The sequence below is a fragment of the Phocoena phocoena genome, chromosome 6 (assembly GCF_963924675.1).
Source record: "Phocoena phocoena chromosome 6, mPhoPho1.1, whole genome shotgun sequence".
Taxonomy (NCBI): domain Eukaryota; kingdom Metazoa; phylum Chordata; class Mammalia; order Artiodactyla; family Phocoenidae; genus Phocoena; species Phocoena phocoena.
The window spans coordinates 111,685,934-111,710,679 of record NC_089224.1 but is presented as its reverse complement, the minus strand read 5'-3'; the positions used below and the strand labels follow the sequence as shown (position 1 = coordinate 111,710,679).

At 47.9% G+C, this 24,746-nt stretch overlaps 1 protein-coding gene across 2 annotated transcripts in view; it reads left to right on the top strand.

Moving 5' to 3' along the window:
• Nucleotides 1–24,746, top strand: part of AK8 (adenylate kinase 8) — a 126,575-nt gene that overhangs the window by 75,803 nt on the left and 26,026 nt on the right. The gene's annotated exons all lie outside the window — the stretch shown is intronic.

Sequence of the window (24,746 nt, the reverse complement as noted above, 5' to 3'; positions counted from 1 at the left end):
TCTATTTGCTACTTATTCCTAAAGCTTATAATAGCCCTTAAGAACAATAGTCCACAAAGTCCATCATATTACGTAAACTGTGAGTTCCAGGTTTTTCTTATTTACTCCTGTTCCTTTCTTATTTGGACTGCTTTTTCTGTAGGCTTACTGCAGGGCTGTTCCAGGACTTTTCTGCGCTGTGATTAGAGGGCTTCCCTTGGCCTGTCTTATGAGTTGGAGTCTCTGTTTCCTGAATCACACATCTTCCTCTTTCTCACATGCTCTCTTGTTTTAGTGTAGCATACCTTCCAGTTGCTTCTCAAGTTAAAAAGATGGTTTGACGACAGTAGGCTGTTACACCCTCATCACGTGTGCTCCAGACTGAAGAAGTTCACACTGAAATTTCATTTATTTCTTTTGTCTGGGTCTCATTTACTCCATTGGGCCAAAAATTAATGTGAAAACCCATGTCCTTCAGTTCTGGGAAATTCTCTTGAATTATTTTGTTGATTTTTCTCTATTTTTTTTTCTGTTTTCCCTGGAACCCGCTATTTGGGTGTTAGATCTCCTGGACTGGCCTTGTAAATTTAAAAAAAAACAACAACTTTTCTCTCTTTATTCTGTATCTTTTGTTGGTTTTGTGTTTGTATATGTGTGTGGTTTGCCTTTGTTTTGTTTTGCTCTACTTTCTAGGAGGTTTCCTCAACTTTCTCTTTCAGCCCTTTTACTGAATTTCTAACTTCTGCTGCAGTTTTTACTTTTATAACATTCAAGAGGTCTTTTTTTGTCATCTGAATATTACTTTTATAGCTTCTTGATCTTATTTCATGGATTTTTTTTTTTAATCTCTTGAAGATGTTAATGGCAAGCTTGTTTTTGCAGGAGGATAATGAGGAGAGGTTTTTTTTCCCCTCCTGCATAGTCTGTTCCTACTGAGTTTTTGTTTGTCTTGGTCTCATTGTTTCTCAGTAGAAAGATATTGTGTTTCCCTTGGTTGTTTGCTCACATGTAAGAACGGGAAACTAAAAAGCTATTTGGGAGCTCTGAGGGCATAGATGGAGCTCATAGAATTTGACTTCAGTGTAGGATGAACTATTGGGGCCTTTTGTGCAGAATCCTCCCGCCAACTCAACATCTTTAAGTCTTTTCCTCTGGAAATGTCAGATTCCTCGGAGAGGACCCACCCAATCTCCTGCTGGAGGGTAAAGGTCTGGGGTCCGAGGGAGAAGCAGGACAGTGGAGACTGGGAGAAGGTGGGCAGAGGTCTCACACACTGCACGCCATATGCATATTTTTTTTAAACCTAATTCCCCTAATTTTGGTACAGACTCAGACTGTCAACTGTGCTTAGCATCCTTCAAGTCCAAGGAGCCTGTATTATATCCTCTCTAGAGAATAAACCTCCCATTTCTACCGAAGTGGAGGAGGATTGATTCACTCAGCTGGGTGGAGTGAGGAGGGCATCTGGGGCTTAGTCTCTCCTTAAGCAAGTTTAACCAATCGTCCTTATTTTAGCCAGCCAGTTTCCGAGTGGACTGTTACGGGTGCTGCTTGCTGCTCAAAAGCCAATAAAGAGGCGAGTTCGGTGGAAAGGAAAGTTTGCTTTATTTCCAATGCTGGCAACCCAAGGGGGGAGGTGGGGGGACTCCTGTCCAAAGGCTGACTTCCCCCTACTGACAGTCAGGGGACGAGAGCTTTTGTAGACGGAGGGAGGACGCTACATGTAGAAACAGCACAGTCAGCTCTGACACTCACCTTGAAACTGGTCCTGTGGTGTCTGACCAGCGTCATCTTGACTGCTTTAGGTACAGTCAGTCTTCAGTTCCAGGGTCAGTTTGTTCCCATTTCCTCGAGGCCAGTTCTCCGAATTGCGGCAGCTTATGTCATGGCTACAGCCTGGTCATCATGTAGTTAGCTTCTTCCACCTGGTGGGGTTTCAGTATCTAGGAGACAGCTCACAGGATACGGCTCAGAATATTATCCGTAGCCCCTGAGGAGGAGCTAAAGGTCCTTAACTCTGCGTAACGACTAAACTATGATTATTTGTTTGACTGTTTTCTTTGCCTCTGCGTTTTCTCTGATTAAACATATTCATTGGCTAAAGTTTTTCCACAGACAAAAGGCAGGCGGAGGACATGGGAGGGAAGGACCACAGGGCCCTGCTCCGTTTCAGTACCTCTGCCTGAGTCTTTTGAGGATTTGCCGGTGAGGACTCTGGGTTTGTTCTCAGCTTTTCCTGCTGCTGACTCGGGATTTGGCTTGCTGACGTCTCTGTTGCTTGTTGTCACAGGTCCAGCTGCCTTCCAGCCTCAAAAACACTTGTTTAGTTGCCTTCTCTTCCGCTGTTCTCCCTGTCGTTGCTGTAGGTTTTCAGAATCCCTTTCCCGTCAATCTTCTGTCGGGTTTGGGGAGGAAACATAATGTGATGTGTGTTTCAATGCGCCATTTCTACCCGGAACTCAACCCTTGATTGCTTTGTTGCATTTGCGTGTCTCTTACCTTCAGTTACTTTGCTTCCTTTATTTTGAGCTGTCACGTAAGGCAGGATGAAATTGGGTTTAACATTTTTTTATTCACCTGCTTGTCTTTTCCTTTGAACAGTTGAATTTATCCCACTTATTTTTTACTTTCATCACTTTATTTTATGCTTCATCATGGTTTCCTTTGTTTCCCATCTTTTTTTAATGGTCTGTGTTTTCCTTTTTTTTTTTATTTTATAAATTTATTTATTTATTTTTGTTTTTGGCTGCGTTGGGTCTTTGTTGCTGAGTGCAGGCTTTCTCTAGTTGTGGCGAGCGGGGGCTACTCTTCATCGTGGTGCGCGCATTTCTCATTGCGGTGGCTTCTCTTGCTGCAGAGCACGGGCTCCAGGCGCACGGGCTTCAGTAGTTGTGGCTCGTGGGCTCGGTAGTTGTGGCACATGGGCTTAGTCACTCCGCGGCATGTGGGATCTTCCCGGACCAGGGCTCGAACCCATGTCCCCTGCGTTGGCGGGTGGATTCTTAACCACTGCGCCACCGGGGAAGCCCTTTCTTTTTGTTTTATTATTGCTATTGCTGGCTTCTCTCCTCTCCCCCCAAGTTGGTTTCGAAGATAAGCTGTTTCTAGTTCTACTACTCTTGTCGAGATGGTTTGATTAAACTTGTATTTCTCAATTTGTCAGTTCTGAAATGAAACAGAATATTTTGACTCTGTCAGTGAAAGATGAAAGAAAAAATACTCCCATATGTACCACCTCCTCATTCCCCTCCCCCATCCACTCTCCATTTCTGGCAGGCTGGGGCTGGGGGTGGGGAGGGACAGACACATTCTGAAATTTTTTGGCCTCAGTCTGTTATACACAGATTATTATTTTTAAGATAGCTAAGCTTTCCTTTCTAGAAATATAACAATTACATTCTGTTTTTAGCTGTATTCCTGTACTTGTGAAGTTTTCATTCTCTCTTCAACTGGATTCAGATTTCAACGCCAGCTGTTTACATGATTCAACCTCTCCACTTAGCAGTTCTGACTCATTGTTCGTTTGAATGGATTATGTCCTTGAGTCATTGTCAGCAAGGGCACAGACATGCTAAACTTCCTAAATCCTTGCACATGTGGGAATGTCCTTCTGTTAGCTGCATCTGTAAACAGCATCTAGCAAGGTAAAAAATTCTCCCATCACATTTCTTACCCCTGAGCATCCTGTACCGTTTCTATACTGTGCTCTGACACCTGTGGGCTTGCAGTAATGTCTGAGGCCAGTGAGATTTTTTTCCATTATAGGTAATGTACTTCTTATGTCTGGATGCTCTGTCTCTCAGTTCATTTACATTCACTAGGCCATGCCTCAGTCTTGGTTCTCTTTATTACTTTTCTCTGGAATATTATGAATCCTTTCCATTTCCATTATTTCAGGAGAATTTTCTTCCAGTACATATATTAATATTTTTCTGGTTCATTCACTTGTTCTTATTCAGGAAGACCAATTACGTCCATGCTGGATATTTATTATCTGTTTCCATAATTACAGTTTCTTTCTAGCAGCTTTTATCTTTTCCTTTTCTTTTCTGTTTTTTTTTTTTTTTTTGCACTACACGGGCCTCTCACTGTTGTGGCCTCTCCCGTTGCGGAGCACAGGCTCCAGACATGCAGGCTCAGCGGCCATGGCTCACGGGCCCAGCCGCTCCACGGCATGTGGGATCTTCCCAGACCGGGGCACGAACCCACGTCCCCTGCATCGGCAGGCAGACTCTCAACCACTGCGCCACCAGGGAAGCCCTTTTCTGTATTATTTTTCACATCTGTCCTTCATGATAACTTTATTTTTTATCATATTTATTTCTTGTTGCTTCTAATTTATTTTTCATTTCTATAATACTTTTATGTTTCCCTTAGTTTTTTCCCTTAACGTTGTGAGTTTTCTTTCATCTCCTTTTAAATTTTATCTCATCCTCTTTTCTTTGATTTCTTGTATTACAGAGTCTGTTCTCTCTAAATTATTTTGAGCACATTGATAAGGTTTTATCTAAAATGTTCTGCTGTTTCCTAGAGTACTTCTTCTTCCAAAGGGTATTCATTGTCTATGTCTCTCTCTCTCCCTCTCTCTCTCTTTTAACTTTTAGGACCCTTATTTAGCAATGTCTATACCTGAGTCCCAAGGTGGGTATATTTTGCAAATCACGTGTCTTTGAATAGCTCTGTGGTTTGTCTAAGAATAACATGAGTTGGTTTTAGAAAATAGACAGAAAATTCGTTTCCTCTGACTGTTGTAACAAATTACCACAAACTCAGTGGCTTAAACAGTACACGTTTATTGTCTTACAATTCTGTAAGGCTAACGTCAATATGTCAGACAGGTTCCTTTCTGGAGGCTCTAGGAAGAGTACATTTCCTCACCTTTTCAGCTTCTAGAGATTGCCCCCAGTCCTTGGATCACTGCCCCCTTCCTCTGTGTTCAAAGACAGCAGTGTTGCAACACTTGGTCTTCTTCTGTGGCCACATCTCCCTCTGACCAGAGCTGGGAACAGTTCTCAGATTTTAAGGACTCGTGTGATTGGATTGGGTCCACCCAGATAATCTTACCTATCAACGTCCTTAATGTAATCTCATGTGCAGATCCCCTTTTCCATGTGAAGTAACATGCTCACAGATTCTGGGGGTTAGGAGGTGGACCTCTTGGTGGGGGGCATTATTCTGTCCCTCACGGTTGGATTCTCCTCAATTCTGTCTTAATTATATCCTTGGAGTTGGGTCCGGACAGCTTCCTCCTAGAAGACTGAAAGGTCTGTTTAGTTCTAGGGCAGCAGGCAGCCTGAGCAGCCTGTCTTTCCATCTGTGTTGACCGGGAATTTCCAGGGGACCACAGTGCTATGAGGCGAAGTTTCCACCCTCTGTTTGCTGGGGATGGAACAGACTTTGGTGTCAATAATTAGCTTCTGAGTAAACTCATCTACCTGAAGATGAAAGGCATCAGGGAAAATGCAAAAACAGTCACTTAAAAGAAGACTGGGGGCCGGTCATTGACAAGACATAGGGAGTGCTCATTTTATTGAACCCCGAGGGGAAGAATGCCCATTTTATTTACCAACCCTGTGCACCATGCCAGGACTGCACGACCAACAAGGGGAGGACACGGTGTTTATTAAAAGCATCGCAGGGAAGATTATTCAAGAACCTCTTTGATTTAGGGCAGGCTTGCAAGGAAATACTTCCCCGTTCACCACGAAGTAAAAAGCAGTTTCTAAAGACTTAGTAAATAATGCCAATTTAATTTATTTGACCCTAAGGCAGAGGACAAGCAGAGAAATAAAAAAGATATTTGTTTACAACGTAGATTTAATCATATGCCACTGTTCAGTCATCCTTCTGTATTTCTCTCCCATCACTGAGGGTGTATTTTCTCCTCCTCTTTGTCATCTCTGACCAATCCATTTCCTCCACCTTAGCTTGCCATTAAGCATTTTTTTATGATTAATTCAGAAAGTAATTTTAGCCATGAACCTTCAAGTCCAGATATAGGCTAAGGAAGAGAGAAACATTCTAAAATGAACCCACCTAGCACTGGGATGAGTATCAGGGCTGTAATTCTGGTTCGGTTGTGATGCCAATTATAAAGCACTCTAGCTGTGGTGCTGCAGTTTTTGACACCAGGAGGAAATCTTGACAGAATTATAGCCTAGAAATCAATCTGGGAATACGATACAGAAATCTATAATTCAGATATGAAAACAGTCTACAAAGGCTCTTTTTGTTTTTAGGAGGATTCAATGAAATTAGATTAAAATAAATTTACATATCTATCAATTTTACTATTAAAATATATTCATACTAGTAAATAGAGTTATTGGGGAAGGGTAAGCTACTCTGCACTGGACACAGAAAGAGACCCCTCTGGCTTATCAGGGAACAAAGTTACTGTCTCCTTGTCAAATACGAGTCTCTTCTTAGAGCTAGTAAACGGATAGTGTTCAAATGCCACGTTTTGTTTCACTTCTGCCTCATAAACCCATGGCACATAATACTAAATTATGTTCCACTGAGCAGTATCCAACTCCTGGTTCCAACATCCCACAGTGAGGGAAGCAAACCAAGTAATTGATGTGTCACAAAGAAGGAGAAAAAGTTATTTGCGAACAAATAAAATGGGCTATAAAGTTTGTTAAAATGTAATAATAATAGTAAAAAAAAAATAGAAGAAGAAGAAGAAAGAAAGAAAGAAGTATCCAAGGCTCCATCCAGAAATCTGCCCTCCGCCTGGCTATAAAATAATTCATTTCATGCTGCAAGTTTGTAGCACAGTATTTCCTTTTAAAATTAATGTTTACTATGGAGAGGGAGTATAGGATTCCGATTGATGTCGGGAAGTTTGCAGTGTATCAGACAGACTGGTGGTTTTCTGTTTGTTTTTTTTTTTTTTCCTTTGCATCCTGCCTCACCTTGATGCTGTGAGGAGGAGGCGGGGCGGGCCATGCCTTGAACCTCTTCCCCCGGCCCCCGGCCTGTACCGCTGCAGGCCCAGCGGGCAAGGTCCGGGTCACGTCCAACTGCAAGGTCCCAGGTCAGAGCTGCTGCTGCGTCTCTCAGAAATCCCTGGAAAGAGGGTAAAAGAGGGGACCCTCGCTGAGTCAGTGGCAATAGAATTCAGCAGAATGGTAGCAGAGATTTTATTATTGCTGTTTTCTTTAGTATTTCTCTCTTTCTCTTCTCCATTGGACTAAATTTGGGGCTATGAAGAAATTGCCCAAGGAAGGTATTTTCGATTAGCTTGTTGTGTCCCAGGTTGTTTTGTGCAAACTGGCAACTGCTGTATAGGTTCCTTTTCGAGTGTGGTGGGTTTTAATTTTTTATTATTTCTTTTCTTTTTTTTTTTTTTTTTTGCGGTACGTGGGCCTGTCACTGTTGTGGCCTCTCCCGTTGCGGAGCACAGGCTCCGGACGCGCAGGCTCAGCGGCCATGGCTCACGGGCCCAGCCGCTCCGCGGCATGTGGGATCTTCCCGGACTGGGGCACGAACCCGTGTCCCCTGCATCGGCAGGCGGACTCTCAACCACTGCGCCACCAGGGAAGCCCCTGTTTATTGTTATTTCTTAAACTAGACAGTTGTGTGTCCCACATAACTGTGGGAGCCCAGAGGGGTTCGGTTGTCCCTGGGAAAGCAGTGACAGGTCTCCTCTCATTGCACTTGGATCCCAGTTGGTGCTGGGTGTCTTGTTGGCTCTTGCTAAAAGCATAGCCCTTTCCCCCAGAGAACCGGAGAGCAGAGCTGCCGAAGGGACCCAGGCTGGTTGATGTGAACTCCCAGCCTGGAGGAGCTGGGACTCCCACACCCAAGCGGAGCCTGCCCGGTGCAGGCCTGGCCCCTCAGACACGTGGGTCTGAAAGCTTTCATATTTCCTGGGCCAGACCCTTGAAACAAGCCTCCGCTTAGTGGTCGGAGGTGGCCCAGAATGTTCAGACCAGGCGGCTGCTGCTGGATCCCTTGCTCTCCTCCTCTCCCCTCTGCATCTTCGCATCCAGTTTCTGACTCTGCTCTGCAGGGGTCCTGCCTTGTTCGTCCCTGACGACACTTCTCCCCTTCCCGGTCCTGCCCCCTCATCTTGGACCCTCATCATCACCCTGACAACAAGAATGATGATAGTGATATCTGGTGTCTACTGAGTGCCAATTGTGTGCCTGCTTTGCATCTCCTTTAATCCATTCAGTAGCCCCATAAAGTAGGTTGGTTCGGTAAAAGGCATGTGGGCTCAGAGGAGCCGTGTCCCTTGCCCCAGGCCACGTGGAGGAAACCAACCGGGACCCCAGCTCTTTGCTCTGAACGGCTCCACTGTGCCCTTTCTGCAATGCGATGAGCGTCTATCCCTGCCCCCTGGCTTGCTGGCTTGAAAAAAACTACAATTAGCCTCAGTTTTCCTGTCTGTCAAATGGAGCAATAACCTCTACCCTTTTAACCCGACAGCACCAGTGGTCTGGAGAGTGAGTGGAATATGTGTGCGTGTGATTTATAATTGGCAAGTGCCGTGGATGCAGGGGGCTCTATGAGCTGGCTCCGAATATCCCTCCCACAGCTTTCTGGGAGGACAGACTCTCATTCAAAGTGTAGGATATAGTTTTCTCTCCTGTTCTCACAAAATAAATTACACACTCCATGCCCTAAATAGGTGAGCTACTGATTTGCCTACACTTTAAGAAGCATGGAAACATTTATTATGATCGTTACCCATGTGCTTTTCAATTCCTATTACACAAAAAGAGGCTAAAATGGGGCTTCCCTGGTGGCACAGTGGTTGAGAGTCCGCCTGCCGATGCAGGGGACACGGGTTCGTGCCCCGGTCCGGGAAGATCCCACATGCCGTGGAGCGGCTGGGCCCGTGAGCCATGGCCGCTGAGCCTGCGCGTCTGGAGCCTGTGCTCCGCAACGGGAGAGGCCACAGCAGTGAGAGGCCCGCGTACCGCAAAAGAAAAAAAAAAGAGGCTAAAATGGCAAATATTATTATACTCTGATAGACGACCATCAGAGAGTGATTGCTGTATCTACTCACTGTGGGCTGGTACAAATAACTCATTTCTACTCAAAATATTTTCCCTCTAGTCACAATCTGCTTGCTTTTCTTACCTACAGAAGACATTTTAAAGACTCCCGTTGGTTGGAATTGGGGAAGGTAGCTCCTCATTCACCAGGCGGCGTGTGGGATGAGAGAGTGGCCCTGAAACAGACAAAGACAAAAATCACCCTTTTGTCTGGAAGGGCCCCGTGGTTCCAGGCAAGCTGGAAAATTGTGATCAGAGCGTTTCACAACGTTGATAAATTATTCTGCTGAATGCTGGTTTGATTTCTTGGGTTCAGCTATGTTAAATGTAAACAATGGAGAATCATGGTATGTTATGAAAGTAAAAACTGAACTGGTATGTAGTTAATATGCCAGAGCTCTCTAATTTAATTTAAAAGCTTATTATTTTTTAGCTGCATGTGACACTGTGTTCTGGAGGACAACACAGCGAAACCCGCAGAGAATGGCTTCACCATTTCTGATGTGTGCCAAAGTGAAAAGGATGTTATAATCTCTTAAGAGAGCAGCAGTTGGACCAGAGAAAATTTAAAATGCGCAACGAGAGGGTTTCTCGCCTCTCCTCTCTCTCTTTCTCTCTCTCTCTTTTTTATTATCACTTGGTCCTTCCAGGAAGCTCTCATATTTCTGCAGCTGATCCTTATGTGGATTAGGGATAATAAACAGCCCATTAATGGAGGCCTGAACTAGGAAATGGAGCTGGAATCAGCAGCAAGATTCAGTGGCTGACTGAGGTTAATAACTCCATTACTCCAGCCCTGTGCCGAGCCGCCCAACGAGTGGGATGTTAGCCTCATCTTACTCCTCATTAATTGAGCTAATAGAACCCGGCTGACCCTGCCTTGCTGCCACCATGCGAGAGTTTACCAGACATGGGCTGGAATACATATCATGGACTGTGTGCTCCACGGCGCCTTTTGTTTTTGGGAGAAAGATCTTTCCTAAACATCGGTGAGCCGGAAGGCCCCTCCTAACGGCAGAGTCGCTGTGCACCTATCCACAGCAGGGTCCCCAACCACTCGGATTCTGTCACACAAGCGATGGTGTCCATTGGCCCCTCTAGGCAGATGTCCACTTGGGTTCGAGGGCTTTGGAGGAAGTAGCCATGGTCTCAACAAAATGGGGTCAAGGGTAAAAAAGAAAGTGTGCATGTGATGGAGGTGGGAGTGGGGGCAGCTCCAGGCCTTGTCTCTTCTGGTTCTTTCTTTCTTTCATCATTCAGCAGCTATCTCTTTTTCATCCGTCTTTCCCCTTCTTGATAGTTAGACACGCGTTTCTGACAATCTTGCTTTGCGGCTCGCTGGTAAGCGGTCTGGGGGCTCTGCGTAACCTTTCTAAGCCTCAGTTTCCTTATCCGTCAAATGGGGTGATAACCCAGCCCTTCTTACCTCATCTTTGCTGGATTCATGTACGTATTTGCTGGGAAAATGCATATGGGTGGGACTAGGAATTAGAAAATGCTCCGTACAGCGAAGATGGTGATGTCAACAGATAAATATCAAAACCTGCATTTCCTGCAGCCAGTTATTATCCTCTCTGCGCTCCAGTTTCCTCAGCTGAGGACCAGGGACCATGGCACTGGGGACGTCAGGTCGGGGGTAGGAGGCGGTGGTGCGGAAGCACTCTGCACAGAGCCTGGCGTATGGACGAGGGCCTCCGGGTGTGGGAGCTGCATTTATTCCTAAAACATTGGGAGCTCTGGGCCTGTGCGTGGAGACCAGAGCTTCTGCAAAGCAAGGTCAGACCAGTTCCTCACCAAGGAACCGTGGCCCGGGCTGGCCTCTCGGCTGCTCAGAGCACGCTGCTCCCCTCTGGGTGGAGGAAGGTACTTCCTTGTTCACCTGCGACTGGCGGGGCAGAAGGTGATCCTGCCAGATACACGAAGACAAAACTGCACTTTTGTCAGAGAAGCCAAGGAGCCAGACAAACGGGGAAATCTGAATGCTAGAACAGTCTCGCAGATCGTGTGGCGGCCGTGAAAAAGCCTGCATCACCTGTCCCCTGTTGTTCTGTAAGATTTAAAGATTCCTTTTTTTTTTTTTTTTCTTTTTTTTGGCCGTGCCACATGGCTTGTAGGATCTTAGTTCCCCGACCAGGGATCGAACTCGGACCCCAGCAGTGAAAGCACCGAATCCTAACCACTGGACCACCGGGGAATTCCCTAAAGATTCTTTTGTTGGCAGGACACAACCAAATGACGCTCAGAGAGGTGAAAGGCAGAGCTCTGTTACTTATAGTTCCAAACGAGCGGTGGCTGCCACATGGGGCCGTGCGGGGGCTTCACCCCGGGGACAGGGTGACCGCAGCTGAGCCGTGGAAGGCATCTTCTGTCTGGCAGGAGGGCAGTTAGCTAGGTTTTGCAGGCTTTTGCTGGATTGGCTAATTTAAATAATTTCAGGGGCTCCGGGGCCTGGGGGTTGTCCCCGGCTGGAGTGTAGGAGTCCCGGAAGGGGAGTGCTTGGAGTGGGGCTTGGCAAACTGCCCAAGAAGGGAACTTGAAGGTTGTGAGCCGTGACTTGAAAACTGGGTCGATACAGCACTTGTGAAATGCCGTATCACACCTGTCCTTCTTAGGATGGACTTTGCCCACCTGTCCTCATTCTGTATGCTTCACCTTTCCACGGTCGAGGCATACTTTCGGAGACAGCCTTGAAGAGATTAAAACTCAGCCCAAGGGTCTTCCATCCCGGCAACACTTGCATCTCTTCAGTATCTCTGAAATCTCTGCCATCACCTGCTCCGGCGTCCCGTTCGGGTAAACTGCCTTGGCCTCGCTTTCGCATCTCCACTCCCCCCAAGACGTAGGCCATCTTCCCAGGCCACCAGCTCAGTTTCCACTACCCTCGTTACACAGCCACGTAGCACATTGCGACAGCGCGCAGCAGCTGTCCCGGCTCTGAGGGTGCGTGTTGCGCTTCCTTGTAGCAAAAATAAATACTAGCTGGTGATGGGAATTTGGCAGCCACCCGGGAGGTCGGAGGGGATGCAGGCGGTGGTTCTCAGAGCCGGTGGCTGGGTCACCGGGCCTGGAGTTAGGAAGGGAGGTGCACCCTGGGCCTCCAGCTCAAGACTGTGGCCAGTGGTGGAGTCGGGGCCCCTGGGGCTGGAGCATTTTAATCCTTCGGTAAATAAGGACTGAAGTAGAAAATGGGAAGTTCTCCCATTATTTTCCCGCCTAGGGACTGTTGACATTTTACCACTTTATTTCCAATGTTTGTGTAAGAAAAAGTCTGGTGAGGATGATTCTAAGCAAATGTGGAAGGTCGGCGCCGCTTTTTTTCGAGGGTTAAAACTTAGTTTATGACAGTCTGTTACTAAGGTTTGTCGTCTGTCTGGAAGAGCATAAGAGCAATTACTTTTGAAGCAGGGACATCAAAATGTACATTACCTTTGAACTCTGCCTGCAGCCTCCAGGATCTTGCAGAGTATAAAATATAAAAGTACAGTGAATTCTCAGAAAGAGAGCGAGCGCAGACGCCCACAGGCTTAGCTCTGCCGTCCCCAGCAGGCAGTGTGCGTGGTGTGCTGGTGGCAGGAAACTTCAGGGCAGCTGGCAGTCCGGGGGCGTAAGAGGCAGCCTGTGCTGGGTGATGGAGGGCCTGGGAGTTCAGTCTTTAGGAAGAAACAGGGCACACGTGTAACAAGGGATTTGCGTGGTATTTTCTTGGTTAGTAACTTTGTTAGTTAAAGACTGACACTAACCGTCTTGCTGTAGTATATTGAAACTCAGTGCATTTGTTTATTTATTTATTTTGGTTGTGTTGGGTCTTCGTTGCTGCGCACAGGGGCCACCCCTCGCTGTGGTGCACAGGCCTCTGCAGTGGCCTCTCCTGTTGCGGAGCACAGGCTCTAGGTGCGTGAGCTTCAGTAGTTGCGGCGCACGGGCTTAGTTGCTCTGCGGCATGTGGGACCTTCCCGGACCAGGGCTCGAACCCGTGTCCCCTGCATTGGCAGGTGGATTCTTAACCACTGCGCCACCAAGGGAGCCCCTAACTCGGTGTATTTATTAACCATTAAAATTTTTTTTTTCCTAAGAACTTTCTGAGAGCCCAGTTCTGCCTGGCCGGCTCTCCTGCTGTCTCTAAGAGGTCTAGGAAGGGGTCCAGAGTGAGTTTGCCACACTCTACTTGAGCACGCTTTCTCCCCAAATGACACCGTGTAAATGTGTCATTTGGGGAGGAAGTGACAACTTTTCTCAGTTTCCTATTTTAGTGTCTGATTACCTTCACAGTCAGAAAATTTCTCTCCTGCCCAGCTCTCCCTTTTCCCCCCATCAAGGTTGACTACTCTTCACTGACAAAGCACATCTCAATTTCTGTTTCCCCTGTGGATTCTAAGCTCTTATTAGGGGTGCCACGGGTTTTATCCAACCAGTAACAGTGGGGCCTAAGTCGGTGGTGACTGAGACATCAGGGGAGATAAACACACCGTCCCTGCTATCAGGCATCTAAAGCAATCTCCAGGCCTCGGTGGAGAGTGACAGGTGACCTTTCGCAGAATGGAGCCCCGGGTAGTTGGCATTTGAGTCCAGCTCTGATGAAGATGCCCCCATTTTTGGCAGGCGCAACTCTAGATCGTTGACTTAAATTCATTTCCCAGAGAAAGACAAGAGGACGGAAGCCGAGCTGACCTGGAGGAATCATATTTGTTTCCTTTACCCATAGGAGACTTTGGGAGGCGTCAGACTGTACTTCAATTTTCCATCTTCCTTGGAGGCATAAATAAAGTACTGAACTGTTGAACCCCGCTCGTGCTTTAAAAGCTTGGGCCTCTGCCAGATTCATGTGGCAGATGTCTAAAAGCTTGAAGCTCTCCTCCCTAAATGTCACAGAAATTATTTAATAATAATTTTAAAAAAACTTTTAAGAAGGTCTCCCACAAATTGAAGTTCAGCCTTACTTCTTCTGAGACTATAGAACCCTGGGCCTTGCCTCCTTGTTGGCTTTGAGGTGTCTGCAGATTCCAGACCCCAGCCAACACCCGCCCCCGCCCCCAGGGGCAAGTGGGTCGGAACCCCCATGTGGTTCTTGGGGCCCTTCCTTTCTCTCTGGGCCTCTGTCTCATGAAGCGTAGGTTCTAGATCCTAGGAAAGGACTCCATGCATTGGGAAGAAACCCACCCGGCCTGGAGCTCCCACTCTCAGAGTAGGAAGTGGGGTGGGCATCAGGAGAGGAGGGCTTCCCTCTTTCCCACCCATCCCTCCCCTTCCTGCCCCCGCACCTGAGCACACCTGCCTACTTCCTGCTTGCTAAACACCGAGTGTTTGCTCCTAATGTGTCTTCCTTCAGAGCACCTTGGGTTTTTGTCCAACTCTTATCTTTCCTACAAGGCTTAGCTCAAGCTCCACCACCTCCAGGAAGCCTTCCCTGATGCTTCTCCTTGCTCTGCACCTTCACGGCACTTTACACGTTGTCCTGCGGATGGGAAGCAGCTTAACAGGACAGTGGTTAAGCAAGAGGCCCCAGAAACCTGGCTTTGCCTCATATAGGCTGTGTGAGGCTGGGCAGGGTTTTTTTTTTTATCATCTCTGAACTTCAGTCTCCTCCTGTACAAGACAGGGATGATTTTGTTCAGATAAGCACCAAATATTTACAGAGCATCTGTTACATGCAGGTACTGCTCGACTTCTGGGAAAACAAAAGGAAACAAAACCGAAAATACTTGCTGTCACATGGCTTACATTCCTGCTGGTGTGAGAAAGGCTATATACAACCAACAGATGCATACTATGTTGGGTCCCATGGAGAGCAGTAAAACAGAGTAAAGGGGAGAAGGGAAGGTGGGCAGGAAGGTGGAGAGGGATGGGTGGGGTAGCACATTGCTTGAAAGGTGGTCAGGGATGGCCTTTCTGTTAAGAGCACATTTGAGCAGAGGTTTAAACAAATCCTGGGATGATCTGTGGTAGAGCAGTTCGGGCCAGGGGAACAGCAAGTGCAAAGGCCCTGGGGTGAGAATGTGCTTGGCAAGTTCAGGGGGCAGCGTGGAGGCTGTTGTCAATGGAGCGGCGACGGGGGGCGGGGGGAGGTGGTGAGTCAGAGGTAGACGGGCCTCCTGGAGGACTTGGGCTTTTCCTCTGAGTCCGGTGGGAGCCACTGGGGGTAGGGAGTGATGAGCAGTTGAGTGGTGATACTTATGTTTTAAAAGGATTACTCGGAGTCCTGGGTGGAGAATGGACTGTAGGCATGAGGACAAGGGCAGAAGCAAGGAGGCCAGGAAGGGTGCAGTTGGCATCACCCAGGTGAGAGATCCTGGTGGCCTGGCCCAGGGTAGTAGCCATGCAAGTGGCAAGATGTACTTGGGCTCTGACTACAGTTTGAAGGCAGAACAGACACGGTCGATATGGACAACTCCAGTTTTTGCTGGAGCAAACGGGAAGAATGGGCTGGCCATCTACTGACCAGGGATGTGGAAGGAGCAGGTTTGGAGGAAGGGACCACCAGTTCCATTTTGGACATGGTAAGAGTGAGATACCTATTAGGAAATCTGAACAGGTTTTCCCAGGGCTGCTATACTGCAGACTTTGTGGCTTAAAACATGGAAATTCATTTCCTCCCAGTTCTGGAGGCTGGAAGTCCAAGATCAAGATGCTGGTAAGACGGGTTTCTTCTGAGGCGTCTCTCCCTGGCTTTCAGACAGCCACCCTCTTCCTGCCTCTTCATGTGTTCTCTTCTCTGTGTACAAGTGTCTCTTTGTGTGTCCAGATTTCCCCCTCTTCCAGGACACCATTCAGATTGGGTTAGGGCCCACCCTGACAACTTCATTTAACTTAATCACCTCTTTATTTTTATTTATTTATTTATATTTATTTTTGGCTGCCTTGGGTCTTCGCTGCTGCGTGCGGGCTTTCTCTAGTTGCGGCGAGCGGGGGCTACTCTTCGTTGCGGTGCGCGGGCTTCTCACTGCGGTGTCTTCCCTAGTTGCGGAGCACGGGCTCTAGGCACGCGGGCTTCAGTAGTTGTGGCACGTGGGCTTCAGTAGCTGTGGCTCGCGGGCTCTAGAGCGCAGGCTCAGTAGTTGTGGCGCACGGGCTTAGTTGCTCCGCGGCATGTGGCATCTTCCCGGACCAGGGCTGGAACCCGTGTCCCCTGCACTGGCAGGCGGATTCTTAACCACTGCGCCACCAGGGAAGCCCGCGCTCTCTTGTTTTGCTTTTAAGTGCCGTGCGTATTCTTTTTCTCCACGCGCACACCTGCTGTCCTTCCCCGTGTCCCCCTTCCCTCGCCTGACCCCCGGCGGATTAGGATGCGGGGTTGGGACGGCCTGGAATGTGGCCGCCCTTGTACCTGGTGGAGGTTCCACAAGAGCTTCCACCTTGTGTTTGCTTAAACCAGAGGCCCCTCTTCGTGTGGAGCTCTGGGAGCATCCCCCGTTCTCCTCTCAACAATAATTAGCCTTGTAAGACTAATGGACGAAATCGTGTCTAATTACCCTGTTGAAGGCCCAATTACGCGATTAACATTCGAGGGCCATAAGCTAATGATGAGAAGAGCCTCTCATTTGCATAGCATTAAGTTAATTGAGCTGCAAGCCGAGGGGTGGATGGGGCAGCGATAGCAGGATCCTCTTTCTGGAAGGACACTAATGGCCAGAGAGGGTGATTCACCTGACAGCTTTATTAATTAACGACGGTCTCATTACCTAGCAGGAGTGGCAAGTGGCAGTGGGCAGAAGGCCTCGGCTTTGTGAGAAATGAGAGATGGGAGCCCTGTCTGCTGATTTTGCTTCCCAGCACTTGGCTGTGTTAGGGACGAGCTCACCGTCACCTTGAAGAACCATTTTGGAAAATTTTCCCTTTAAAATCGTGCTCGAACCCTTCTGTTACGCACTTCCTTGCACGCTGACTTCACTCATTCCGTCATTCATTCATTCCACTCACATTTACTGAGTGCCTCTGGCCTGCGAGGCCGGAGTCCCTGCCCTTGGGGGTGTCCCCGTAGAGGGTTCCCTTGGGCTAAAGACCCCCAGCTTCCCCCAGAGGTTTGGGATTCCGCCCTGAGTCAACCTTGCATTTGACGAATGTCAGCAGAGAATTTCAGACTTTGAAGAATCCTTGAGGATCGTCAGTTCAAATCTCTTACCCCCTAAAACTGGGGGCTCAGGGAGGCTGGAGCTCAAGGTCACTTGGCAGGGAGTGGTGGCAGTGGGATGGGGTCTGGTGCTCCTGGCTCTGCCCTACACCCCCTGCCCACAGGACTGTCCTGCCTTTTCAGCACCTCCGTCAGCCCCTCTGCACTGTGTTTTGAGTATTTAGTGTTGTCTCCTGGGAAACTTGCTGGAGCCCCTCCCTCTCCACTCACAGCCTTGTCTGCTCCTCCTCGATGAGGGCAGAGACCGTATCATGCTCACCTTTGATAAATAGATGAACCAAGTAGGGGACTGTTCAAGTGGCGTGGCTGGGACTAAAACCCACATTGCTTTCCAATGAATTTGTTTAAAAATAAAATCAAATCAAATCATGTGGATGTCCTTTTGTAACTTGCTTTTGTGCTTAATAAAATACTTTGGACATCTTTCTCTATCCTTACGTAAAGTTATAACTCATTAACCGCTCGCATAGTATTACACTGCAAACGATTACATAGTAATAGTTTATGAACAGGATCACATGGTCCAGATGTATTATAGTGTCTTTAAATGCCCCCTGTTGGCAGGCATTTAAGTTATTTACAGTTGTTTTTTTCCCATTACAAGCAATGCAGCAACAATGGTGTATACACACACACATATTTATGCATTTGTTATGGTCAGTAGAAAGACAAGTTGTAAAAGAACATATACAGCATGATTCCAAAAACAAGCAAAACTAAGCAATGTGATATACCACAACCAAGTTGGATTCATCCCAGGGTCACAAGGATGGTTCAACATACGCAAATCAATCAATGTGATACGCCACATCAACAAAAGAAAAGACAAAAACCACATGAACATCTCAACTGATGCAGAAAAAGCATTTGATAAAATTCAACATCCAATCACGATAAAAACTCTTACCAAAGTGGGTAAAAGCTATTTATGACAAACCCACCACTAATATAATACTCAACATGAAAGCCTTCCTGCTAAAATCTGGAACAAGACAAGGATGCCCACTCTCACCACTTCTGTTCAACAGAGTATTGGAAGTCTTAGCCATAGCAATCTGACAAGAAAAAGAAATAAAAACGTATCCAAATTGGAAGGAAAGAGATACAATTGTCGTTATATGCAAATGACATGATACTATATATAAGTAATGTGTTGTTTAAGTGTTCATACACATTTTTCAAAATTCATGATGGTGGTTCTCCTGGGGTGTGTGTGTGGAGACAGAGGGATGGAATTGGTTAGGAGCATCCAGAGTGTGTCCATATTGGAGGGATGCATTTCTTAAGTGACTATATCCACCAGAATAGAAATTATTCTAGTAAAGGATTCTTTGTCTTATTCACCAATTTATCTCAAGCTCCTAAAATAATAATACCTGGCACATAGTAAGTGCTCCATAAAGAGTTGTGGCCTGGGGCTTCCCTGGTGGCGCAGCGGTTGAGAGTCCGCCTGCCGATGCAGGGGACACGGGTTCGTGCCCCGGTCCGGGAAGATCCCACACGCCGCGGAGCGGCTGGGCCCGTGAGCCACGGCCGCTGAGTCTGTGCGTCCGGAGCCTGTGCTCCGCAACGGGAGAGGCCACAACAGTGAGAGGCCCGCGTACCGCAAAAAAAAAAAAAAAAAAAAGAGTTGTGGCCTGAATGATTATATGTTACATAACTTATTTTTATGTATCAAAATATGTCATAATAAGAAATGGGGGAAATATTTTCTTCTCATCCTTCCCCATAAGCAACAACTCTTCGTAGTTTCTAGGGTATTCTTCCAGGAAATTTCTCTGCATCAATAAGGAGATTATAAATATATGCATTTATTTTATATAGATGGAGACATACTGCACACACTGCTTACTTTCTCTTTTCTCTTGGCAGCGTATCTGGACATATTTCCATGTAGCGCATTAGCTCTGCCTCATCCTTTTTAATAGCCACATAGTGTTCCAGCCTTAGACTAGGCAGTAAGCAATTTGACCACGTCCCTGCTGAAGAGCATTTAGACTGTGTTCCTTCTTTCATTTTGCAAACACTGCTACAGTTGATGTCCTGTAGTATGGCTCTGCATATTCATGGGACTATCTCTACAGATTAAAATCCTAAGAAGTGGAGTTGCTGGATTGTAATTTTTATTTTCAGTGCCCGAGAGCTCCTAACTCTACTGGTGGAGATAAGGCACTGTGTGACCAAAGGTGTGTGTGTGGAAACCGCTAGACCATCCAAGGAACAAAGGCTTCACGTAGGTTTGGGGATACCACGCTGCAGGACTCCAGAGGACACCTAGGCAGCAAAGTGGGTCCCTGGAACCACCCAGGTTTGTGACACAGTTCGGTTGAATCACCACACAAATGCTCAAGCCGTGGAAATGTTTGACCGCAGGAAACTTAAGTTTTAGGGAGAATATCTTTTTCTTAGGCTCCACGATGGGTTTAAAAGATGCCTAAATGTTTTCTTTCAAGAATGGTTGTATTGCCCACGGCAGTTCCTCTTTGATTTACTTAGAGTATTTAAGTAATGACAATTATTCCAATTTTTAATGCTTTGAGCCTCTAGCCACAGCTAAAACATGACAGGCTTATGAACGTAAAGGCCAATCGTGAAAGAAAGCGGTTCTCGTGAGAGCCGTGCTGCCTCTCCAAGAAACCTCAGTGCCTCTGCCAGATGCAGAGCATGGGCGCCGACTCGCCATTGGGGTGGGACCCAGGCATCCAGCCTTCAGGAAGACAAGGCCCTGGAAACTCTGCTCTTCGTTCGGGCTGCCTGTCTTGGTGCCGGTGGCAGAAACATGCCAGGCTCGTCCGTCCTTTGTGAGAACAGCTGTGCACCTCAGAAGAGCATGGACGCAGAGCTCCACCTGCAAGCAGGTGCGCTCGGCTCCCCTGGGGGCGGACCCCTGGCTGGCGTTGCCATGACATCTTCTAGAAGCTGTAGGTTTAGTGTTAAAGACATGAGCTTTGGACTCAAAGACCCGAGGGTTTTTTTGGCTTGTTTTTAAATTTTATTTATTTGTTTGTTTTTGGCTGTGTTGGGTCTTCGTTTCTGTGCGAGGGCTTTCTCTAGTTGTGACGAGCGGGGGCCACTCTTCATCGCGGTGCGCGGGCCTCTCACTGTCACGGCCTCTTTTGTTGTGGAGCACAAGCTCCAGACGCGCAGGCTCAGTAGTTGTGGCTCAAGGGCCTAGTTGCTCCGCGGCATGTGGGATCTTCCCAGACCAGGGCTCGAACCCATGTCCCCTGCATTGGCAGGCAGATTATCAACCACTGCGCCACCAGGGAAGCCCTCTTTTTTTTTTAGTTGAAGTGTAGTTGATTTACAAAGTTGTGTTAATTTCTTCTGTACAGCATAGCGACTCAGTTATACATATACATATATATATTCTTTTTTATATTCCTTTCCATTATGGTTTATCCCAGGATATTGAATATAGTTCCCTGTGTTATACAGCACGACCTTGTTGTTCATCCATTCTACATGTACTAGTTTGCATCTATTAACCCCAAACTCTCAGTCCATCCCTCCCCTGTGCCCCCATCCTTGGCAGCCACAAGTCTGTTCTCTATGTCTGTGAGTCTGTTTCGTAAATAGGTTCACTTGGGCCATATTTTAGATTCCACGTGTGTTATATCACACGGTATTTGTCTTTCTCTTTCTGACTTACTTCACTTAGTATGATAATCTCTAGTTCCATCCATGTTGCTGCAAATGGCATTATTTCATTCTTTTTTATGGCTGAGTAGTATTCCATTGTATATACGTACCACATCTCCTTTATCCATTCATCTGTTGATGGACATTTAGACTGTTTTCGTGTCTTGGTTATTGTGAATAGTGCTGCTATAAACATTGGGGTGCATGTATCTTTTCAAATTAGAGTTTTGTCCAGATATATGCCCAGGAGTAGGATTGCTGGATCATATGGTAATTCTATTTTTAGTTTTCTGAGGAACCTCCGTACTGTTTCCCATAGTGGCTGCACCAATTTACATTCCCACCAACAGTGTAGGCGGGTTCCCTTTTCTCCACACCCTCTCCAGCATTTGTTATTTGTAGGCTTTTTGATGATGGCCATTCTGACTGGTGTCAGGTGGTACCTCATTGTAGTTTTGATTTGCATTTCTCTAATGATTAGTGACGTTTAGCATCTTTTCATGTGCCTCTTGGCCATCTGTATGTCTTCTTTGGAGAAATGTGTATTCAGGTCCTCTGACCATTTTTCAGTTGGGTTGTTTGTTTTTTTGTCATTGAGTTGTATGAGCTGTTTGTACATTTTGGAAACTAAGCCCTTGTCGGTCTCATCGTTTGCAAATATTTTCTCCCATTCCGTCGGCTGAAAGACTTGAGTCTGAATTGGTGGTAGTGGACAAAGAAGTAGTGAGCACGTGCTGTGTGCTGGGACAGTGAACAGATCAGACGGACCAGCTTACCCTCTAGGTGGGAGTGGAATTTTCAAAGTGGAATTAATAGCCTGTATGGTGTAAAGGCACTGTTAGGTTCAACGAGGTGGCTTCTACTAAATGTGAATAATAAACTGTAGCGGTTAGCACTTCTGTGCCAGCTTGGTGAGCTGTTGTTCCTTCCATGTTTCAGAAAGAGGATTGGGGGCTTCCCTGGTGGCGCAGTGGTTGAGAGTCCGCCTGCCGATGCAGGGGACACGGGTTCGTGCCCCGGTCCGGGGGCCCGTGAGCCATGGCCGCTGAGCCTCCGCGTCCGGAGCCTGTGCTCCGCAACAGGAGAGGCCACAAGAGTGAGAGGCCCTCGTATCGCAAAAAAAAAAAAAGAGGATTGGATTAACCAACAGACCCCCAGGCAGGTGGGTGCTGCTCTTCAGAGGAAGGTACAGCCTTTTTTTCTGTCTCATCTGTCTTTTTCATTTGCTGTGTGACGCCAGCCCTCCTGTCCCAGAGATGAGTGGGTTGGGGGCGGCCTTGTTGGTGGAACGAGGGTGGGAGAGTGTCCTCCGGAGATTTGCCTTTTGCTCTCAAATCCTCCACGTGTCAGTGAGCCGTGGAAACTTCTCTGCCGCTGCTGATGGTTGGCACCAAGTCCCCCAGCTGCTTCCGGATGGAAACATCAGTCACTTTGGCTGCCCCTGGACAGATGCCTTCAGCTGTCATCTGCCGGGCGCGCCCATGACGACCGCTGCAGCGTAATAGAGACAAATGTAGCGCCAAACTGGAATTTGATGGATTCGAAATTATGTCTTTAATTCACAGTTGGTATAGAGTGCTCATAAAATCTTGATCATGATAGAGAGGCTAATAAACATTTGAGAACATAAATATTTGGGGAGGAAATGGCTTTGTGAAACATTTAGTTGTGGAGTACTTAGAAGAACAGAGAAAATCAGCCGGCAGAACTCTCTAGATACCAATCCGGTGAGTTGTATACGTAGGGTTGGTAACGATCGTGAGTGCGCCGTTTTATGGGCGTGCAGACATTAATTTGGCGAGCACAGCCACGAGGGCGGCACTGCCTCACACCAAGCCTCGAGCTGTATGCCCTTCAGCTACCTGAATCGAGGGGCAGAGGTACAGCTGGCTGGGGGTACCAGCCGGTACACAGCGCTGCGTTAGCCAGAAGGTCAGCCAGGTGTGCACCTGTGCAGGGCAAGACCTGCCTTGAAGCCCTGACCTGCTGTGGTCCCTGAGGCTGGGTAGAGCAGCCGTGTGGCAGTCACGTCCTCACTGCCCAGGTTCAAATCCTGCTTTGCCCTTTACTGGCCATGGACCTCGGGCAGGTCACTCCGCTCCTCTATAAAGTGGGCGTGATATAATGGCACCTGCCCCCCGGGCTGGTGAGAAATCAATTAGGTGATGCATGTCCATCGCATAGGAGAGCACATTTTCAGCTCCAAAGAGTGAGATAATTGGGAATTCCCTGGCGGTCCAGTGGTTAGGGCTCCAAGCTCTCGCTGCCAAGGGCCCAGGATGGATTGATTCCTGGCCGGGGAACTAAGATCCCACAAGCCGTGAGGCGCGGCAGAAAAAAAAGAGTGAGATAATCCAGTGAACTCGGACTTGGCTGGAAAGATGCCAGCAGGGGTGCCAGCGGTTCTGGCGGGAGTGTGGTTCAAGTTTGATTTGTGTTTTGGAGCGTGGCCCCCGGGGTGCCCTCCCCTTGCCAGGGCACCCTTGCCCTGTGGGGTGAGACGTGGGTCTGTGTTTGGTGGGCAGGTGGGTCAGAAGGAATTTGTTACCAAGAACAGTGAAAGTTTAAAAATACGCGAATGGGGCTTCCCTGGTGGCGCAGTGGTTGACAGTCCGCCTGCCGATGCAGGGGACACGGGTTCGTGCCCCGGTCCGGGAAGATCCCACATGCCGCGGAGCGGCTGGGCCCGTGAGCCATGGCCGCTGAGCCTGTGCGTCCGGAGCCTGTGCTCCGCAACGGGAGAGGCCACAACAGTGAGAGGTCCGCGTACCGCAAAAAAAAAAATAATAATAGATAATAAAAATACGCCAATGATTTACTTAATGTTCTTACAGGTTTCGGGCCCCGCCCCCCACGCCCCGCCCTGCTTCCCCTCCGCGCCCAGCATCCCTGTGCCCGAGCGAGCGTCGTCCTTCCTCTGGACGCTGCAGAAGGCAGGAGGGTTTGAACTGAAGCTTTTTCTCTGTAGAACCTGGGGCTCCTTTTGGGAGGGTAATTCTCTCTACCTATAAAGAGTGAGCTGCTGCTTTGGGATTCCTATGAGAGGAAAACAAAGGGAAACAGAATTGAAATGGACAAGAGTCTGGACAAAAAGAACTCCTGTTGTGTCTGTAAAGGTGATGATAAGAGAAGAAAAGCAAAGCAGGCTGAGGGCTAAGTCTCTTCCCTTGGAAGTCTGAGAATTAGCGATGGTCACTGGTCCGAGGCAATTCTGCCTGCAGAACTGGAGGGCTTCTGGGGTTCTCTTTGATTCTGGGGTGCTGTACTGTACCGCTACTGGGGCTGCGCTCCTGGAGCTCGTGGGCATGGGTCTCAGCAAACAGGAAGGTCATTTATTCATTCTGCAAACTTAGAATTAGCCCTATGATGTGTTGCGCGCACACAGTGCGGGCTCTGGGGATGCAAAATGGGTGAGACGCGGTCCCCTCCCCCCAGAAGTCTGCCTTTCAGAAGGGGATTCGAGGGTGCTCAACCCATAGCAGCCTCTCCTGGGCGTGTTTCCTGGGGCGTAGGGTAGGGCACTGGACCCTGGGAAGACACCCTCAACAGGAAAACAGTTGAGGCGGTGCCAAGGACGCGTGACCTTCCAGGTCTCCGACACACGGAAAATACGAAACCCCGTTAAGTATTTCAGACGAGCAAGTTATCCAAATATCCCAGCCCGACAGTGAGCGCTCCCTGCTGTCAGCTGGCAGAAGGGGAGATGCTGATAAAGATATCAGCAAAGCACGGCTAATCGGGTCAGCGGTCATGTTTGGGCCGCAAGGCCTTCTTCTGTAAGTGGTTGGGGAAAAGTGGAATCAGAAGGGAAGAAGTCAGCTGGCTTTGCGAGGCAGGCACGGCTGGGCAGGAAGAGTCAGGGCAGCTGCCTTTGGCTGAGGTGTCCCTTCGTGGAACGGCCGGCCGCAGGACGAGCCAGCAGCCACAGAGAGTGCGGTGGCGGGAGTGATGGGAGCCCCAAACACCACCTTGCTGGATGGAGACGTGCTGTT